Genomic DNA, 21,223 nt, shown 5'->3' on the forward strand with positions numbered 1-21,223 from the left:
TTTAGTTGCCAGTTCTGTAAAATAGCAATAATAATTTCTACTTCATAGCATTATTGTAAATATAAAATGAAATCACACATCTAAAGTAATCAGCAAGTACTAAGTACTCAAACTCAGCTATTAAGAACAAGATCTTATAAGATGGGCTACAAAAAGCCTGAATTATACATTTTAACACTTGTAAAATGGGCTCAAAAGCAGTATTTGAGGAACTGTAAAAAGGCAATGTTGACAGAACAAAGCAGGATATATAACTCAACATTCAACATTAATTTGTTTATAAAAAATAAAAATATTTGATAAAATGATTGCAAAGACACTTCAAAGTATTTACAGCATTCACTTTTTTGTGATGAAATCATTAATATATTGATGAATACTGACACTATTTCACTGGTCTTGCCAGAAACGAGCCTTGTGGTGAATCATTTTGTTTACTTAACCAATGAAAATTCTGTACAACAGGGAATGAGCTAATCTAGCCTGAGCACTGCTAAAGGACGTGTGCTTAATTAGTGAACTCTGCAAAGAGCTTTGCACTACAAGAACACCGTCCTGCTCAAGTGGGTTCTTCATTATCTTGTAGCCTATTAGTACTTCTGTCATGTTCAGACATACAAAAACAAGAAATCAGAACCTGAGATCTAAAACATAGCTTTAACAGCACCTCATAGGACTCCCACAATGTATGCTTGAAAAAAATACAAGCCCAGAGCAATTGTGTGACAGGCCAAAGTCAAGCATCTGGCTATAAGCACAGCCTGGTTAAGAGTCTAAGTCTTGCCATTTACAGATCCCTGATTTCCCCTCGACATTCTGATGTCTAAGTGGAAGTACGACGATGTATCTGGCCAAAATTGCCTTAACCGTATGTTAATGAGAGAAAGAATATAGGTTCCAGCATAAGTATCAAAAACAAGGTAGTGAAATTCAGAATAATTTCAACACATCATCAAGGTTGCTCTTCCTTGCTGTTCAAATGGAAACAAAATACAGTACCAAAAAACAAAACAAAACAAAAAATCGAAAAGCAAAATCTCTCATAATGCAGTTTCTACACAGATAATAGTTTTGTTCTTATCTTCACAAATATCCATAGTGCTATTCAGTTACCAGTAAAAGGTAATGCAAAGAAGACAAATATTGTTTCATGTAACAATTACATTTTACTGAAAGGCAAAGTAATATGACTTGCATAATCTCAGATTTTTTTTAATTACAAAGGAAAAGACCCCAGATCCCCTTTTCATGAACTCTTCAAATAATAAAAGATAGGCTCACAAGCCAAAGGCGGCAGAATAATTAAGATTCATGACTATAAAGAACTAGGGAGGAAGCTGGGCTTTCACAGTGAGAACTAATAATGTAATCATGAAAAAATAGGAACAGCGCCCTGGGAGACAGAGAGGGACGGAGACCTAAGAGCAAGGCTATCTTCCTGTGGATTTCATGTGCAGAGCCCACACACCACTACAGACTGTCATGCTGCTGAGAGGAAAGGTATACTTTGCATTTAAAGAGTAACCCCAGTTCTGAAATTTGAGCAGCAGTTAAGAATAACTTCTAGGAAGGTTACTTTGGCATCTTGCTTGTCTTCCCAAAAAGAACCTGCCTTTTCCATTTCCAAATTCTCTACCCAAGGCTGCTCTTTAGTCTTAGAGATCTGAACATTGAGAGTTGCATCAATTGCATTCAAAGTGAGTCTTTCTTTCCTACCTTGATAGCAAGCCACATTCATGCAGTTGATGTGGTCACTCAGTAATTCACCTCTTCAAAGCACACGAAAATTCTTAAGGAATAAAAGACATAACTTGGAAGATGATGAGGAATAGTAACCGCAAGGTATACAAGTTGTATGACTTGGCAGCATAAATACAAATTGAGAGAAATAGGCCTAAGAATGTATTTTACACATAAAAAATCTGTAATTGCCTTTTGTGCAAGATTATTAAAGGCAAAAAAAAAAAAAAAAAAAAAAAAAAAGACCATTTACAAAGCAATTAGGTGTTATCCTGGGGAAAATGTAACGTTAAAAAGAAGATTACAGTCAATCGTTCAAAGCCTTTTCTTGTGCCCTGTAGGGTCCTATGCTTTAAATGTGCAATTGAGGAGTTGACCTACTAGGGATATCTGATGAGGTTCTATAAGCCAAGCTGCTGATGGCAGAGGATAGCTTCATTACAGTGTGATAACAGCCTAATTCTGCTGCTTATTACAGACCTGAAGTGCCCCCAAATATAATTGGATATTTTTCCCCATCTGAATTCCAACATCATTGCTAGTCATTGACAAGTGACAAATAGAGGACATACTCTGCATTGCACAGAAATTCCAAGGACACGACACTAAATTGAGGAAAATGGATTCTAAATATGAATAGTCAGGGAAGGTAAAGAGAGATGAACAGCAGAGACTTTTTCCCTCACATTAACCTTGCAATCACCTCGTTTTCCTTAGTGCACTCTTACTCAGCTGAAGCCTCTCATTCTATAGTTTTCTCACATTTGAGCCACTAAATAAAAATCAGGGGCTAATGATTCAGAATACTTACAAATATGGTTCACCCGGGACTTTTCAACTGGGAACTCCAGTCATGAATTCCACCTCCCAAAAAGGACCATTGTACTTGTTATTCTTATTCCCAGGAGTATGTGTTGGCATTTTACATTGAACTATCCACTTTAGATTATGATTGGAAAGATCGGTGTGTAAAGGAGACTAACAGATTTGTCAGCACAGGCTACACTACAATTAATAACGAAGAGCTTTTTAGAACAGTGATGAAGATCCAATATCAGACTGCTTGGATTTGAATACCACCTAGCCTTGCAAGCTAGGTGACCTTCAGCAACTTCCCAGCTTCTTTTTTGAGTGGAGTCTTGCTCTGTCACCCAGCATCTCAATCTCCGCTCACTGCAATCTCCGCCTCCTGGGCTGAAGCAATTCTCCTGCCGCAGCCTTCCGAGTAGCTGGGATTACAGGTGCCCGCCACCATGCCCAGCTAATTTTTGTATTTTTAGTAGAAACAGGGTTTCACCATGTTGGCCAGGCTGGTCTTGAACTCCTGACCCCAGGTGATCAACCCACCTCGGCCTCCCGAAGTACTGTGATTACAGGCGTGTGCCCCCGCACCCAGCCCTTCCTGGCTTCTTAAAACTCCAGTGTTTTCATCTCTAAAATGGGCATAATAACAGTACATGTTAGCAATGATTCAGTGAGATAATCTCTTAACAGCTTAGCACTGTACAAAACACATTGTCACCAAACGTTAGCTTATGTTAGGAAAGTGTTAAAGAGAAAATGAGCAGAGAACTAAGGTCTATTTTTCTTAAGGGACATTCTTTAAAAAATGACAAAATTGTAATACATTTAAACTTCTTGAGTAGAGATTCTCAAACTCTAGCGTTCATGAGAATCACCTGGAGAGCTTGTTGAATTTTACCCACCCCCGCATCCTGGCAGTGTCTGATTCAATAGGTATGGGGTAGAGGGCTGAGAACTTGCATTTCTAACAAGCTCCTAGGTGATGTGGATGCTGCTGGCCAGAAGACTACATACTGAGAGCTGCTGCTATAGCAAAAGGAGAGCGAGCTGATTAATTGGGCACTCACCACGTGTCAGCCACTATGTACCTATGGCATTTACTGCAGTGAAAAGCACTCATCTTTCTATCCAGATATAAAAGCCACATTTCTAAGCCAGTCATGAATATTGCCATTCAGTTCTAAAAGGTTGACAAGTACTAAGACATTCTCCTGGGAAAAAAAAGTATATTTTCACTTACATACATATGATTGGAATCAATTCTGGTCACACTACTTAATAAACAGATTTTTGTATCTATTAATATGCTTTGGTCGGTGAATAATGTACTCTGCCCTATCCTCCAAGATTTATATGCCAAAGGATTTGTCATACCAAAATAAAAAGAACACAGGGGAATGAAGTGATGGGTCAGGAAATTAAGTTCATAATAAAAGTATCATTTTTTGAGATTCCTTATTCTGGCATTAATCCAAAGTTCAGTAACTATCATTAGTTACAAGTAAATTTTTAATAAGAATTGTATAATATATTCTAATTACTCTTTTTTTCTATCATTATCAGCACTTTAAAAATACAATATGCATAATAAAATAACACCACAAAATAAACTGAAAATATGTTTAAAATTCTCCATGAGCACTTGGGGGAGTGGAATTTTTTTTAAAACTAGTTTAAAATGGAAATAAGTAAAAGGACTATTTTAAACCCTTGAAACTTCACATTCAAGATAAATAATAAGGACATTTCTATCTACTTCTCCCTTTTACTTAAAATATTATTCAGGGCATAATCTTTAAAGCCAGTCAAATCAATAAATGCTACACAAAAGCCTGGTATACGAACAGGGCAACATCAATGCCAGCTTCATAGTACAGTAACATTCTATCTTATTGAATGTTAAGGTGTAAAGTACAAATTAAACATGGAAATATAAGGAGTAATTCCACTTTTGTCTTCTTAGAATGCATTTCTTGACTATAGTCAATTTGACCTTCATAGCCAGGACCAAGTGAAGCAAGTTTTAAAATAAATGGATAATGGAAAATAAGCCTTTATTTGGTGAATTTTAATATATTCTGCTTACAAATCACTAGTAAATAACTTTTAGAGCAAAGCTTCTTACAAAATGCTTTAGTCTTATTCAAATAATAAACTGCATATTCCTACTAATTATTAGTACCTACGCCTATTGGATTTCTCCATTTTTCTTTCATCTTTATCTTGGATCTTGATCTTCTTGAATCTTAGCCAAGAACATGTTCAAAGAACGCTAAACTCAAAATTCAACGTGTGATTTAACAGGAAAGCCTTTCATTTTCATTTTGTTTCATTGTAAACAAATTCCTTTGACTATTTGAGATTTTTTTCTAACGGAAATAAATGAAATTTGGAGAAAAGTATTTTGGTGGTAGTTTGAGTATTTTCCTTTAACCAAAGCAAAAACCAGAGTTTGTTTTGCTTTTGAAAATAGACATCTATAGATAATTCTTCTATAGTGTAAAGCAAAGTCTAATTTTCATGAAATTCTATTTGTTAGTCAAATTATCCCATTCAGCCCTTTGGACATAGGTATTTTCTAGAAGCTAAGATTGTTGAGACATAAGGAATAGAATGTGATTAATGAAGATTTGCTGAAGAAGGAATTGCAGACACATCCAATGACTGTTCAACAATGGTGGAAGTCACACTCCCTACAGAAATAGCTCTTTACCATGCTGTTTAATACCAGATGCTGCATATGAGCTAACTTTGGGAAGATGCACTAATTTCAAGCCCCTTTTGCCTAAGTAACTATCATTAATTGAGCTCCTTCTATCTGCTAGCCATTGTACTGGAGACACAAGAAAAAAGGCATTGCTCATCCCATCTCCCCTTTATGACACACACACATACACCCTCTTTCTCTTTCTCTCTCTCTCTCTCTCAACCTCCCATACAGAGGGTGTGCAATCCCCCGGGAGAGAAAAGCTACATACTCTGTCCTTTTCCTTTAGTTTCTATCATCTGCTTGTGTACTGGAATTCTGCTCGTGTGCTCTAGCCACACGGGAACTCTTTTAGGTCTTTGAAGGCATCGCGCTATTTCCTATCCCAAAGCCTGAGCATATTCTTCCCTCTCACTTGGGAAACGCTGTCTGCCTTTACCATGGTACACACTGTTCATTCTTTAGGTGTCACATTAAACACTGCTTTCTCAGCAAAGCCATCTCTAATCCCCTATAAGATGTCCTCAAAGCTCTGAGATACTTGCCTTGTAGCATGCATCACAGTAGGTAACCATGTATTTGTGGAAATTTCTGGTGCACATCCATCTTCTCTACTTGTCAACAGCAACATCAAATGGGCTTATCACGTACCATGCTAAGTGTTTGGAATACAATAATGAAGACGGAGTTTCTATTCCATGCAACTATATGCTAATATTAGATGTAATCATCTAATAAAGATTGTAATAAATATTAAGAGACAAATAAGCAAGATTTTATCATTGTAGTGTTAAAGGACTGCTTTAAATAATGGGAAGGTGATGCACCAGGAATGAGATGGTGCCAACAAAAAATGTGCACCAGGCACAGGAAGAGCCAGTGCAAAAGGCTGGGAAGAGCCACTTCTGGTGAAAAGCGTCAGAGGAGGATAAAAGAGCTGGAACTTAGCAAGCAATGGTGAGAGAACTATGAAAGAGGGATGAGAAGGCGAAGTAGGCAATAGACCTTATAGATCTCCACAGCTGGGGAAAGAATTTAATTCTAAACCAATGGAAAGAGTGAGATTCTGGTACAACCTAGTAAGGAGTAACACAAGAACAAGTAGTTCTGCTTACAGAAAGAAAGAATGGTAAAGTACAAAGACCATCAGAAGTGATATATTGAGCCATACCTTAAAGGAAACTTCCCAAGAGAAAAAGGAAAGTTTATTAAGTCTATACACTTGGTCTTTGCAACAGATTTCACAGAAAATTGTATTGAGAAGCAAATGTCCTTTGAAACAAACTCTTAGTGCCCCCGTAAAATAATATCAAAGGCTGCTATGAGCAAAAATAAATATTAGGTTGGTGCAAAAGCAATTGTGCCAACCTATACAAAGTGTCAGCCCAAGTCAAAAGTTTGTTCACTTGTCTAGACCAAGGAACGGCCAGCAAAATGTTTAGGATATTGCTGGGCTACACACACAGCTGCAGTAAGTCAGACCAAGGATGCAGTCGCAAGCTTGGGAATTCTTGGGGCAGGAAAAGGAGATTAACTATGAAAGACACCGGATGCCTGCTTCTAGAGTCCTCTGCTCAAGGAATATCAAAGTTCACGCTTTCCGTTCACTGCAGAAAAGTGAGGTGTTCCAATAATCATCAGGCAAAACCTACAATTGTTCTCAGGTTATGTGACTATATTTAAAAAGCCACCCAACTAATGGAACACAAACAAAAACCTACTATTTTCTGACCCACCCTACACTGTACCACAGTAATCTGTTTTGGACAGGTCATTCCTTGCAGGTAAGATCAATATTAGCACACACTGTCCAAAAGCAAATCAGGCCAGTAAACTGTAAATTCTGTGAGAGCAGGGACCATGTGGATTTGCTCATTAACTTGTCATAATGTTTAGCTCATAGTAGAGGCTCAATTAACATTTAAATGAAATAATACACACCTGATAAAAATAACACTATCACAAATCAGCATAAATGATACATGACATGGTAGCTGAGGAGGAGAAATATTACTTCCCACCAGGGTGCTCAGGAAAACTAGCCACAGTAAAAGAGATTTGAGCTAGATATTGTAGGATCATAATTATGATAAAAATGACTATGAAGATGAAGATGAGGATGCAAATAACAGTTAACTATATAGAGCTAACCATCTAATAGGCACTATCCTAAGCATTTTCATACATTAATTCATTAATCTCTAGTAAGCCTGTGAAGTAAAGCCTATTATCATTCTAATTTTTCAGATAAAAAAAGATTAGATGTGTTTTGATTAACAGAAAAGTACAAGGAGAGCACAATAAGAACAAGAGGTCAATAAACTCAGTAAATTATAAATTAAATTGCAAATTACCCCACCCTTCATTGTCCACAGATACCCTCACAACAGCCACAGAGACAGGGTAAATAAATGATGCCCTCCCAAAGAACATTGGTAGAATCTATTGAATCTGCTGAATTCAAACGGCTTTTTTTTTTTCCCATCCCAGCCTTCAAACATGAGGTTTTTGGAGACACCTTGACAGCTCCTATAGTTCACTTAAATGGGTGATTTCTTTCTAAATCAAACAACCCAATTTCAATGCAGTTCTTAGCTCTTCTATTGGATGGGATGAGCCATGAGGTAAAAGCGCGAAAGGAGAAAGAAAAGAATGATATTCATAGGACAAAGAAATAGAGCAGAGAAACCACTCTAAGTCCAGTGGTTTCTCTGCTGTAAGTTCTAAACACAGCTTTCTCTTTGTATTAGTCTGTTTTCATACTGCTATAAAGAACTGCCCCAGACTGGGTAGTCTATAAAGGAAAGACGTTTAATTGACTCACAGTTCAGCATGACTGCGGAGGCCTCAGGAAGCTTACAATCATGGCGGAAGGTGAAGAGGAAGCAAGACACCTCCCCCACAAGGCGGCAGGAAGAAGCAGGGCTGAGCACAGCGGGAAAAGCCCCTTATGAAACCATCGGATCTCGTGAGAACTCACTATCACGAGAACAGCATGAGGGAACTGCCCCCATGATTCAATTACCTCCACCTGGTCTCTCCCTTGGCATGGGGATAACAGGGACTTGGGGTTTACAATTCAAGGTGAGACTTGGGTGGGAACGCAAAGCCTAACCCTGTCACTATTTTACTAATTACTTTCCCCTAGAAAAGTTGCTTAAATTCTTTGGGCCTCACCTTCTTCATCTGTATGAAAGGATTGGGTTGGATCATCTTTAATATTCCACTTGTCTACTTCTATGTAGATTTCTTAGTGAACTGAAAATTAAGAAAGTACATCCGTGTCCATTCAGGAACAGAAATCAAAGCTTCCATATCTGCTGGAGAAAATAGAAGTTGCTGCAGTGAGACTAGCTTCAATTATTAGTTACACCTGCTCCATTTCTCTGTCAATCCTTGACACTTAGCCAGGTGCAGTGGGAGCATTTGACAACCTGCTGTTACCTTCCTCACAGTTGTTAGGACTTCCATTTAATTTCAGTAAATTAAGAAGCTAGTTAGGAATTCACTGTGGGAGAGGCTATTTTTAAAACTTAAGAAAAATTATCACAGAGGTCACTGATGCTGAGACAAGCATCAGTTCATAACCAGCCTTCCCAGGTAAGTGCATGAGGTCAGTGCTTTATGATATACAAACAGCTGAGCAGTCTGGGACACACTTTGATGATGCTCAAATTATTAAACCTTGTTAACCTCTCAGGAACACTCAGGGGACAACTATAAATAATGATTCTGACACGTTTCAGGATTTATTTCTAAGTTATTATTTAGTATCCAAGAAACAAAAATTGTAGTCTGCCAGCCTGACCAACATCATGAAACTCTGTCTCTACTAAAAATACAAAAATTAGCTGGGCGTGGTGATGTGCGCCTGTAATCCCAGCTACTCAGGAGGCTGAGGCAGGAAAATCGCTTGAACCAGGGAGGCGGAGGTTGCAGTGAGCCAAGATCGCACCATTGCACTCCAGCCTGGGTGACAGAGTGAGACTCCGTCTCAAAAAAAAAAAAAAAAAAGGTAGTCTGGATTCAAGATATCTGAGTCCTGATACTGGCCCTGCCGTTGATTTCTTGTGAAATTTTGTGCAAGTCATCTAACCTCAGGAAGCCTGTTTCCTTATCTGCGTAATAAAGGAGTTGAACTCAACATCATTCAAACAAACGTATGGTACTCTACTAGGCACCTGGGAAACAAGAGCGAATACTAGTGTAGTATATTAGTGTATAAGTTTGGGAGCAAAATGCATACAAATAACTGTGCTGGAGCCCAAATAACTAGATGGAGATACTGGTCCTTTCCTTTAAATGCTAGAATGCTGTGCCTCACCTGCTTCACCTATTTATTCATCATCCTAAGTCCTCTTTCCCAACAAAGACACAGAAAAAGGAAATAAACATTGCCCAGAAAGTGCTTGACATACTCCTTCCTTGAGCATACACTTGGATTCATTGAGAAACTGTCTTATGACTCATTCATTCAACAATCAGGTGCTAAAGATGAGCAGAGCAATGCCAGGAAGATCTAGATGTAAAAAATTGTCTTTCTTCAGGAACTCACAGGCTACTGAGAGACCGAAACAAATAGCACAGTGAGCACAATGACAGAGGATTACAGGATGCAATGGAAACACACAGGAATTGCACTTCCCCTAGAGGAGGGAAGGAAGGAATGAAGGAATACCTGAGAAGAAATTCTAACATACTGTTGTTTATTTTATCTTCTTATCAAAGATCTTATTAAAGCTAAAGTAATCCTATCTTTTTTATTACCTATTCATCTGTTTATACGTTTATTTTCTTCCTTCCCTATAACTGTTTTCTGTTGCTACTATAACAAAATACTGCAAGTTTAGCAGCTTAAACAACACAATTATTTTATCTTACAGTTTTGGAGGTCAAAAATACAAAATGGATTCAATAGGCTAAAACCAAGTCATCAGAAAACCATTCCTTCTGAGAAGGGGGAGAATCTGTGTCCTTACCTTTTCCAGCTTCTAGAGGCCATCCACATTCCGGGGCTCATGACCCCTTCCCTCCATCCTCAAAAATGGCATCACACATCTTTCTGTACCTTTTCCTGTAGTCATATCATTGTCTAACTAATTCTGTTCTTCTGCCTCCCTGTTCTACTTTTAAGATTTTTTTGTGGCTACAACTGGGCCCACCTGGATAATCCAGGCTAATTTACCTAATTTAAGGTAAGCCAATTAGCAACCTTAATTTCACCTGCAATCATACTGCCCTCCTTGCCATGTAAACTAACATATTCACAGGTTCTGGAGATTAATGAATGGATGTCTCTGAGGGAACCGCTATTCTTCCTACCACACTCCTCTTCTAGAAAAATTCATTGCAAACAGAAACTTTACCTTTACCCACTATTGTAGCTTCCACAGGTGGAGCAACACCTGGCACACAGAAGATAATAGTTATTTGTTGCTTGAATGGCTAATTGACAATGGTGATACCACACCAAAAATAATTGTTAATTTTTTAATTAAAAATATTGATTAAAAATGCTAACAATCAGCTGGGCACAGTGGCTCACGCCTGTAATCCCAGCATTTTGGGAGGCCGAGGCAGGCAGATCACGAGGTCAGGAGATCGAGACCATCTGGCTAACACGGTGAAACCCCATCTCTACTAAAAATATATAAAAAAATTAGCCGGGCTTGGTGGCGGGCGCCTGTAGTCCCAGCTACTCGGGAGGCTGAGGCAGGAGAATGGCATGAACCCGGGAGGCAGAGCTTGCAGTGAGCTGAGATCTCGCCACTGCACTCCAGCCGGGGCGACAGAGCAAGACTCCATCTCAAAAAAAAAGAAAAAAAGAAAAAAAATGCTAACAATCATCTGAGCCTTTAGCAACTCACACTTTTTGCCAGTACAGGGTCTTGCAACCATGTTGATGGCTGCTGACTGATCAGAGTGGTGGTTGGTAAAGGTTGAGATGGCTGTGGCAATTTCTTAAGACAACAATGAAGTTTACTGCATTGATTGACTCTTCCTTGCGATATTCCTCTGTAGCATGCAATGCTGTTTCATAGCACTTTACCCACACTAGAGTTTCTTTCAAACTTCCGACAATCCTCTGGAACCCTGCCACTGCTTTATCAACTAAGGTTACGCAATATTCTAAATACTATGTTGTCATTTCAACAACGTTCACAGCATCTTCACCAGGAGGAGATTCCAGCTCAACAAACCACTTTCTTTGCTCATTCATAAGAAGCAACTCCTTATCCGTTAAAGTTTTATCATGAGATTTCAGCAATTTAATCACATCTTCAGGCTCCACTTTTAATTCTGGTTTTCTTCCTGTTTTCACCACATCTGCAGTTACTTACTTTTTATTTCAATAGCTTTAGGGATGCAACTGGTTTTTTGTTGTTGTTGTTGTTACAAAGAATGAATTGTATCACTGAACTCTGGGATGTTAGTGTCCCCATCACCTAGATAGTGTACATTGCACACAATAGTCTTTTTATCCATCACCTCTCTCCCACCTTCCCTACTTCTGAGTCTCCAGTGTTCTCTGTACTACTCTGTATGCCTCTGCATAACCATAGCTTAGCTCCTACTTATTAGTGAGAATATGTGGTATTTGGTTTTCTGTTCCTGAGTTACTTCACTTAGAATAATGGCCTCCAGTTCCATCCAACTTGCTGCAAAATACATTATTTCATTCATTTTTGTGCCTGAGTAGTATTCCATGTGTATATATACCACATTTTCTTTATCCACTCATTGGTTAATGGGCCCTTAGGTTGATTCCATATCTTTGCAATTGTGAATGGTACTGCAATAAACATATGTGTGTAGGTGTATTTTTTATATAATGACTTTTTTCCCTTGGGTAGATACCCAGTAGTGGAATTGCTGGATTGGCTAGTAGATCTACTTTTAGTTCTTTGAGAAATCTCCACACTGTTTTCCATAGAGGTTGTGCTAATTTAAATTCCCACCAGCAGTGCATAGCATTCCCTTTTCACCACATCTGTGCCAATGTCTATTGTTTTCTGACTTTTTGATAATGGCCATCTGGCTGGGGTAAGGTGACATCTCATTGGTGACATCTCATTGTGGTTTTAATCTGCATTTCCCTGATGATTAGTGATACTGAGCATTTTTTCATGTTTCTTGGCCATTTGTATATCTTCCTTTGAGAAATGTATGTTCATGTCATTTCCCACTTTTAAATGGGATTATTTGTTGTTTTCATGCTGATTTGTTTGAGCTTCTTGTAGATTTTGGATATTAGTCCTTTGTCAGATGCATACTTTGCAAATATTTCCTCCCATTCTGTAGGTTGTGTGTTTACTCTGTTGACAGTTTCTTTTGCTGTCCAGAAACTTTTTAGTTTAATTAGATTCCATTTATTTATTTTTGTTTTTATTGCATTTATTTTGGGGGGTCTTAGTCATAAATTCTTTGCATTGGCCAATGTCCAGAATAGGTTTTTCTTAGGGTTTTCTTCTAGAATTGTTACGGTTTCCCATCTTAGATTTAAGTCTTTAACCTATCTCGAGTTAATTTTTCTATGTGGTGAGAGATAGGGATCCAGTTTCATTTTTCTGCATGTGGCTGTCCAATTTTCCCAGTACTATTTATTAAATAGGGAATCTTTTCACCAGGATATGTTTTTGTCTGCTTTGTGGAAGATTAGTTGGTTGTCAGTATTTGGCTTTACTTGTGGGTTCACTTTTCTGTTCCATTGGTCTGTGTGTCTACTTTTATACCAGTACCATGCTGTTTTGGTTACTATGGGCTAACATATCCCAGAAGACTTAAATATTATAGCAATATGGGAATAGAGGAGTAAGAGTTTCCTTATAAGAGCAGGTGTGGGTGTGGGATGCTGCATTTGCTTTCTATGGATGCTATAACAAAATATTATAAACTTGGTAGCTTTGAGCAATAAAAATTAATGACTTTTAAGTTCAGAAGACCAGAAATCTAAAACCAAGGCATTAGCAAGGTCAATTCCTTCTGAAGGCTCTGAAGGAAAAAATTGTCCTAGGCCTCTCTCCTAGCTTCTGGTGGTTTCCAGCAATCTTTGACATTCCTTTGCTTGTAGACACACCACTCCAATCCCTATCTCAATCTTTCCATCACCTTCTTCTGTGTCTCTGTGTCCTCCCTTCTTCTTACAAGGACACCAGTGGTTTTACAAGATCACCCTAAATCCAGGATGAGTTCAACTCAAGATCCTTAACTGATTACATCTGCAAAAACCCTATGTCCAAGTAATGTCACATTCTGAACTTCCATGTGCACATGAATTTTGGGAGGAACCTATTCAACGCACTCCAGATGCTCTTCTTATTCTATGACTTACAAACACAGTGCTTCTCAAGGCTCCAAATGGCCTCAAGATGGGTGTCTCTGGGTCTACAATGGTCAGAAAACACTTTCTACTATAAAGTTAACAGAGACTCTGCAGACATTTCTCCCCTTTTCTCCTGCATCATGGTTTTTGAAGTACTTCTTGGAAAGAAAATCAGCTACACTAATATAGCTCTTAAAATAATTTATCTTTATCAATAAAACCTCAGGAAAATTAAACCATAAAGATATATTTCCAAAATACACTATCGGTTTGAATGAAGTCCACAAAGGCTCCAAAGCAAGAATGAAGCCTGGGGTGTGTGCCCGCTCCCTTCAGGAGGCTTTTCAACTCTTGGTAAAAGGATTCCAGATACAAATGGACTGCTGGCCTAGATTTGGATGTGGAAGAATGTAAATAGCTGTTGGCTTATTATAGTAGAAATCTCAAATGCTTATTGTTGCTTTCAGTTGGGTGGATTTTTTTATGTGGCTCAGTTTTCTATAGTTGGTGATGGGAGAAATACCTTTTGTTTAGCCTAGCACAGTAAGTCAAGCTGCAGTCTCTCATCAGAATAGGGAGTGAAAAGATGGAACCCCAGGTGGTACAGACCTGAAGATCCTTTCCTAATACAAAACTTAGGGCTTTACTGTTACAAAATATTGGAAAAGGCTAAGTGTTCACTTAAAAAAAAAAAAAAAACAGTAAGGTCAAATCTACAGTGCTTTCCTGGGCAACATTCCTCAGTGCACCATTATTCCCTGTGTTCCTTGTAGCAAGGTGGACAGGTTCACTTATAAAGCATTTCAAGAGAATGAAATAGTAAATTATATTAAGAGTCCCAGAATTACAATTAGAAATTTGATAGGACTCTGTAGACTTTCTTCCCATATAATTCTATGGCTAGCCAACACAAGGAAATTTGGAGAAGATTCCTATAAAACAGATATTAAGAAAGGAAATGTTACCTTTTTGCTACCATCTTTTGTGGGAGGGATCGTTTTATTAATATTGTTAGATTAAAAAGTATATTTGCTATAAAAGATCCAAGACTTTAAAGTCCCTTGGTTTACCACTGTCTGTCCTTTACCAATATCCCCAAAACTAATCTTTTTTTTAACAATTACTAACCACTTTTATTTCTGAAATGCAGAAAATAAGAGTTTCACCTCCAAATCAATGCACAGTGCTTTGCACATACCAGATAATCTATAAAAACTGTTGACATAAATGAGAAAGAAATAGAAACCAAGCTTCAGAAACTCACTGAATAAAACTGACAAAAAGAAGTAACATCATTTATTTATTCAAGAATAGAGGAGTTCTAGTTTTTGATGCAGGAATAACCCCTTTTCTTCTGAAACTCTGCTTGCCGTGCAGGTGCATTCTTTGGAGTGAGAAAGGCAGAATTATTCATACTGTGGAATTTTATAAATTACAGCCCAGAAAAAAAAAAACAAAAAAAAAACCCTGATCCATTTCACTTCAAAGCTGTACACTCTCAAGCCGCCTCATACATGTTAAATTTCTGAGTGTTGTGATATGTCATTCTTTGGCCTTCACAGGAAATTTGAGCAACCATACTGAACAATCAATATAAATCCTTTTTCTTTTCACAACATCCAAGCAATATTTTCCAACTTTGTTTTGAGTAACTCAAAGCAAGGTTTTTACAGTTTCTTTGATATGTACTTCTATTTAAAAACTTTTGCATTTCTGCTTCAAAATCTAATTCCCTTCTGAAATACATTTCTAAAACTATGTTCTAATAATACCGATTATAAGAAAAAGCATGCAGAGATAAACGCAGACTTGAGAAATCAATGGCATTTGGAAGATAACTGGAACCATTCTTGTTGGAAGTGACTAGAGGAGTGTTGAATATATAAATTTAATCATTGATTCTAAATTAGTAATAACTGCAGGCCTCATTTTAAAAGACCTATATGCCAACATGTACTGAAGAACAGTGGAAAGGGCAATTTTTTAAAAAAGGGTCAACCAGCTGTGTAATTGTGTTGATACATGAATGCCTCTTCTTTGTAAATTTTTGAAACTTTTTCCTGGAATATTATCAAAGCTAATATAATAATTATATACCCACCACCCAGAATTAATATCAACATTCTATCATGTTTGATTCGGATTTTCATTTTTGTGAAAGATCTAAAATCTACAGATAAAATTTCACACTTCTCTGAACCCCTCGCCAATCTAATCTTTCTATCCGCAGCATTAATCGCTTTCCTATATTAGCTGAGTATGCAATATATATTTTAAGGTATTTGTAATCAATGTATATTTAAAGATAACATTTAAGTGCATACATACAGAATTATAGAGATTTTTCAGTTTACAGAAATGTTATTAAACTCTATGCAACTTTCTACAATTTGCTTTTTGTTTTTACTTTAACTTAAATGTTTTGAAATCTATCCATATATATTCAATATAGTCCATTCAATTTAACCAATGTATTATATCCTGAATAAATAACTGGTTTATCAATTTTTCTCCATGAGAGCATTTGAGCTTTTTTCTCTCTCTTACAAATAATACTATCATTTGCACAATTACATACCCTAGAATTCTCCAAGACATATATCCACAACTGGAATTGTCAGAACATGGTGTACAGGGGTCTTCAAAAAGTTCATGAAAAATGCGTACTATGAAAAGTCTATGCATAGGTTTCAAATTTTTTGCACCAAAATAAACTCATATTAACTTGTTATAATATGTCTAAACAGCATCTAATTTGTGGCACTAAGAAGGATAAGATATCAGTTTGAAAAGAGCCCCTAGCAGAGCAACATGAATTCCGCTCAAATTGAAGTAAGAACACACGTCAAACTTATGATAAAGCATGGGTAGAAGAATGGTGACATCATTAGCTGGGTGTGGTGGTGCTTGCCTGCAGTCCCAGCTGTTTGGGAGGCTGAGGCAGGAGAATCTCTTGAACCCGGGAGACGGAGGTTGCAGTGAGCTGAGATCATGCCACTGCACTCCAGCCTGGGCAACAGAGCCAGACTCCGTCTAAAAAAAAGAAAAAAGACAAGAATGGTAAAATATTGATGCTTTAGAAAATGTTTCTGGGAATAATGCCCCAAAGAAATCAGCAGTTTACAAATAAATAGCTCATTTTAAGAGACACGAAAACGTTGAAGCTCATAGCGGCAGACCATCCACGTCAATTTGCAAGGGAAAATGTATCTTGCTTGTGCCCTAATTGAAGAAGGCCAACATTTAACAGCAGAAACAATAGTCAACATCACGGACATTTCAGCTGGTTCAGTGTGCACAATTTTAATTGAAAAATTAAAGTTGAGCAAAAATTACAGTTGGCAAAAACATTGCACCCATTTCAGCTGCAGATAAGAGCACAGATTTAGACAGAAATTTTAAACAAGTGGGATAAAGATCCTGAAGTATTATTTTTTTGAAGAATTATAACAGAAGATGAAATATGGCTTTACCACTACACGCCTGAATACAAAGCACAATCCAAGCAATGGCTACCAAGAGATGGAATTGGCCCAGTCAAGAGCAAATGTCATGGCAACAGTTTTTTGGGATACTTAGGGAATTTTGCTTGTTGATTTTCTGGAGGGCCAAAGAACAATAAAACCTTATTATGAGAGTGTTTTTGAGAAAGTTAGCCAAAGCTTTAGCAGAAAAAAGTCCTGGGAGAGCTTCACCAGAGAGTCCTCCTCCACCACAACAATGCTCCTGCCAATTCCTCATCAAACAAGGACAATTTTGCAAAATTTGCAATTTGGGAAATCACTAGGCATTAACCTTACAGTTCTGACTTGGCTCCTTCTGACCTTGTTTTTTGCATGTTTCCAAATCTTAAAAAATCTTTAAAAGGTACTTAATTTCTTCAGTTAATAATGTATTTTAAGATGCAGAAAAGGCCTTTGATAAAATTCAACATCCCTTCATGTTAAAAACTCTCAGTAAACTAGGTATTGAAGAAACATACCTCAAAATAAGAGCCATGTATGACAAACCCACAGCCAATATCATACTGAATGGGGAAAATCTGAAAGGATCCCCCTTGAAAACCAACACAAGATAAGGATGCCCTCTCTCACCACTCCTATTTAACATAGTATTGGAAGTTCTGGCCAGGGCAATCAGGCAAGACAAATAAGTAAAGGGTATTCAAATAGGAAGAGAGGAAGTGAAATTATCTTTGTTTGCAGATGACATGATCCTAAATCTAGAAAACCTCACCGTCTCAGCCCAAAAGCTTCTTAAACTGATAAGCAACTTCAGCAAAGTCTCAGGATACAAAATCAACGTGCAGAAATCACTAGCATTCGTATGCACCAACAACAGGCAAGCAGAGAGCCAAATCATGAATGAACTCCCATTCACAGCTACTACAAAAAGAATAAAATATCTGTCAGCACTGCATCGATTTCCGCATCCAGCTCTGGACACTTCCAGTCTTAGCTGGGCCCTTTTGGGAGGGTGTACTACAGACCTTCACATGTTGAACAGTAGGATTCAGCAGGGAATGAGTCCCACATCCTCCTTTCATCCATCATTTCCCAACTCCTCTTCCACCTCCCACTGTCCTTAGGTCTACTTTACTGCTCAATCTGCATTTGGGGGAACCTCCTCCCAAAAAAACTTTAGAAGGAAATGCCTAGCACTGAAATTTTGTCAAGAAGTGGAGGCTCCTGGAACAGAAGGGCTTTCTGAGTAAAAAGAAACAGCCCCCTTGCAAGTTACCTAAGTTGCACTCTGAACCTCCAAAAAAGGGGGAAACTCCTAGGGTGGATGGCACTTGGAAGACCCCTCCCTTCCTAAAAAAGAAGAAGACCACTGCCTCCAGCAACGGGTCAGGACAGTCCCTGGACAAGAAAGCTGCAGTGTTTTGACTGACTCCTGCCTGTTTGAAGAAGGCTGATTCTGTTGCTGCTAAACTAGATTTGTTGAGGGAGATCTGGAGTGCCCTTCCAAAGATTAATAGCCACCCAACCCACTCCCAGAAGAAGGGCTCCCAGAAGAAATCCTCTAAGAAGAACCATCCTCAGAAGAATGTACCACAGAACTCCACCCAAGCTCATTCTGAGAATAAATGCTCCAGAGCATCCCAGAAGTTGCCAAGGAAGATGATGGTGGCAATTGACTCTGAGATGGTGGGCACAGGACCCAAGGGGCATGTTAGTTTCTTGGCTCAATGTAGCATTGTCAACTACAACGGAGATGTGCTTTATGACGAGTACATCCTTCCCCCCGCCACACTGTGGACTACTGGACCAGATGGAGTGGTATCCAGAAGCAGCACATGGTGAATGCCACACCCTTCAAGATTGCTCGAGGCCAGATCTTGAAGACACTCACAGGGAAGATAGTGGTGGGGCATGCCATCCACAACGACTTCAAAGCCCTTCAGTACTTTCACCCCAAGTCCCTCACCAGTGACACCACCCATATCCCCACTTCCTCAACTGGAAGGATCCTATATCCCCCCACCTGACCACCCAGAGAATGCCACCATGTCTCTGAAGCATCTCTCCAAAAAGCTGCTAAACTGGGATATCCAGATTAGGAAGAGCGGATATTCCTCTGTGGAAGATGCCCAGGCCACCATGGAGCTGTACAAGTTGGTTGAAGTCCAGAATCCCCCTAAAGACTAGCAGCAGTGGGGACGCTGGTGATGTGGGGAAGCAGAGGCAGAGCCCAGGAGAAACAGGGCAGCAGACCAATGGACAGCTCCACCAACTCCACATCTTTGGAAGCTAGAATTGTGGGGAGAGAGAAGCTCTACCCCAGACTTAATATCCAGTGAAATTTCACCTCTGGTGTTGTGTCCTGTGTCTGGTTAAGTGTCCCATGGAAACGGGAAGCCTTCACGTCAGAACACAGCCCTATACTATTTACTTGTAAATGGTACTAGCCACAGGTGCCCCAGGGTGCTCTGTGCCAGTCAAGATTTTTAACTTTCAAGGGGCAGGACATGCTACGAAATGTAGTTTCCCAAATTGCCTTATCACTTGGGTAGACATATGTCTCTTTTTATGCCTTTTGGTCTTGAATATTTAACAGCTAAAGTAATTGCAACAAAAAGAAAACTTACAAATGGGATCGAATTAAACTAAAGAGCTTCTGCACAGCAAAATAAACTATCATCAGAGTGAACAGATAACCTCCAGAATGGGAGAAAATTCTTGCAGTCTATCCATCTGACAAAGGTCTAATATCCAGAGTCTACAAGGAACTTAAGCAAATTAACAGGAAAAAAAAACACTAAAAATTGGTCAAAGGATATGAACAAACACTTCTCAAAAGAAGACATTCATGTGGCCAACAAACATCTGAGAAAAAGCTTAACATCACTGATCATTAGAGAAATGCAAACCAAAACCACAATGAGATGCCATCTCATACAAGTCAGAATGCCAATTATTAAAACGTCAAGAAACAACAGATGCTGGTGAGGATGCAGAGAAAAGGAAATGCTTTTACATTGTTGGTGGGAATGTAAATCAGTTCAACTATTTTGGAAGATGGTGTGGCAATTCCTTAAAGATCTACAAACAGAAATATCATTTGATCCAACAATCCCATTACTGGGTATATACCCAAAGGAATATAAATCATTCTATTATAAAGATACATGCACATCTATGTTCATTGCAGCACTGTTCACAATAGCAAAGACATTTTATCAACCCGAATGCCCATCAGTGATAGGCTGGGTAAAGAAAATGTGGTACTTATACATCATGGAATACTATGCAGCCATAAAAAGGAATGAGATCATGTCCTTTGCAGAAACATGGATGGAGCTGGAAGCAGTTATCCTCAGCAAACTAACACAGGGTTCATTTTTCTATTGAGCTCTTTAAGATTTGTAACATATAGTAATATTTTTGTGTCTAGTGATTATTGATATGTGTTGTATATTGCAAATGTCTTCTGTAGTTCATCTTTTAACTGAATGTCTTTTTTTTTTAGCAAAAGGTTTTAAACTTTATAAAACATCAAAGTTTGTCTTTCTTTATAACTTCTTGCTCTATCTGACTTAAGAAATCCTTTCCACCCTGTGGCCATACATATACCAAATATATTTTATTCTAACATTTTGAATGTTTAAGACTTTAATGCATATCTAGGACTTTTTTAAATTTTATAAATGTATCCATTTACAAAAATTGAATTTTATAAATGATGTTACATTTATTTGTAAATATTATAAATTAAATATTACCTATTAATGTAGTTTATATTAAAGAATTAATATATTTTTGAACATTTGGAATTTTAATGTATATTAAAGTATTTAATGTATATTTAGAACACAAATATTTTATACAATTTTTTCTTTCTTTATAAGTTCTGAAGGTGTCTGGTTTAAGAGATCCTTCCCTATCCTGTGGTTATGATATTTTACTATATTTTATTCTAATTTTTGTGTTATTTCATTTTATTTTTTGTTATGGAAAATCAAATAGATTGAACTCGGTGTTTGAAATGGCTATGGTCCCATGCAGGCTTAGGTCTAGCTAAGTGCTCTCTAGCTGCTCTGTTTATTCTCAGACAAAAGTATTTATGTAGATTTATTAGCAGATTGGCTCTAGCACAATATTAGGGCAGAAATACTTATCATGCTGCTAGATTTACTAGGAATGCTT

At 38.0% G+C, this 21,223-nt stretch overlaps 1 pseudogene; it reads left to right on the forward strand.

Moving 5' to 3' along the window:
* The window catches only part of LOC100452943 (interferon-stimulated 20 kDa exonuclease-like 2), a 30,710-nt pseudogene extending 11,485 nt beyond the window's left edge, over positions 1-19,225 (forward strand).
* Positions 19,226-21,223: the final 1,998 nt, after the last annotated feature.

The sequence above is a fragment of the Pongo abelii genome, chromosome 5 (genome assembly GCF_028885655.2).
Source record: "Pongo abelii isolate AG06213 chromosome 5, NHGRI_mPonAbe1-v2.0_pri, whole genome shotgun sequence".
NCBI classification, from domain to species: domain Eukaryota; kingdom Metazoa; phylum Chordata; class Mammalia; order Primates; family Hominidae; genus Pongo; species Pongo abelii.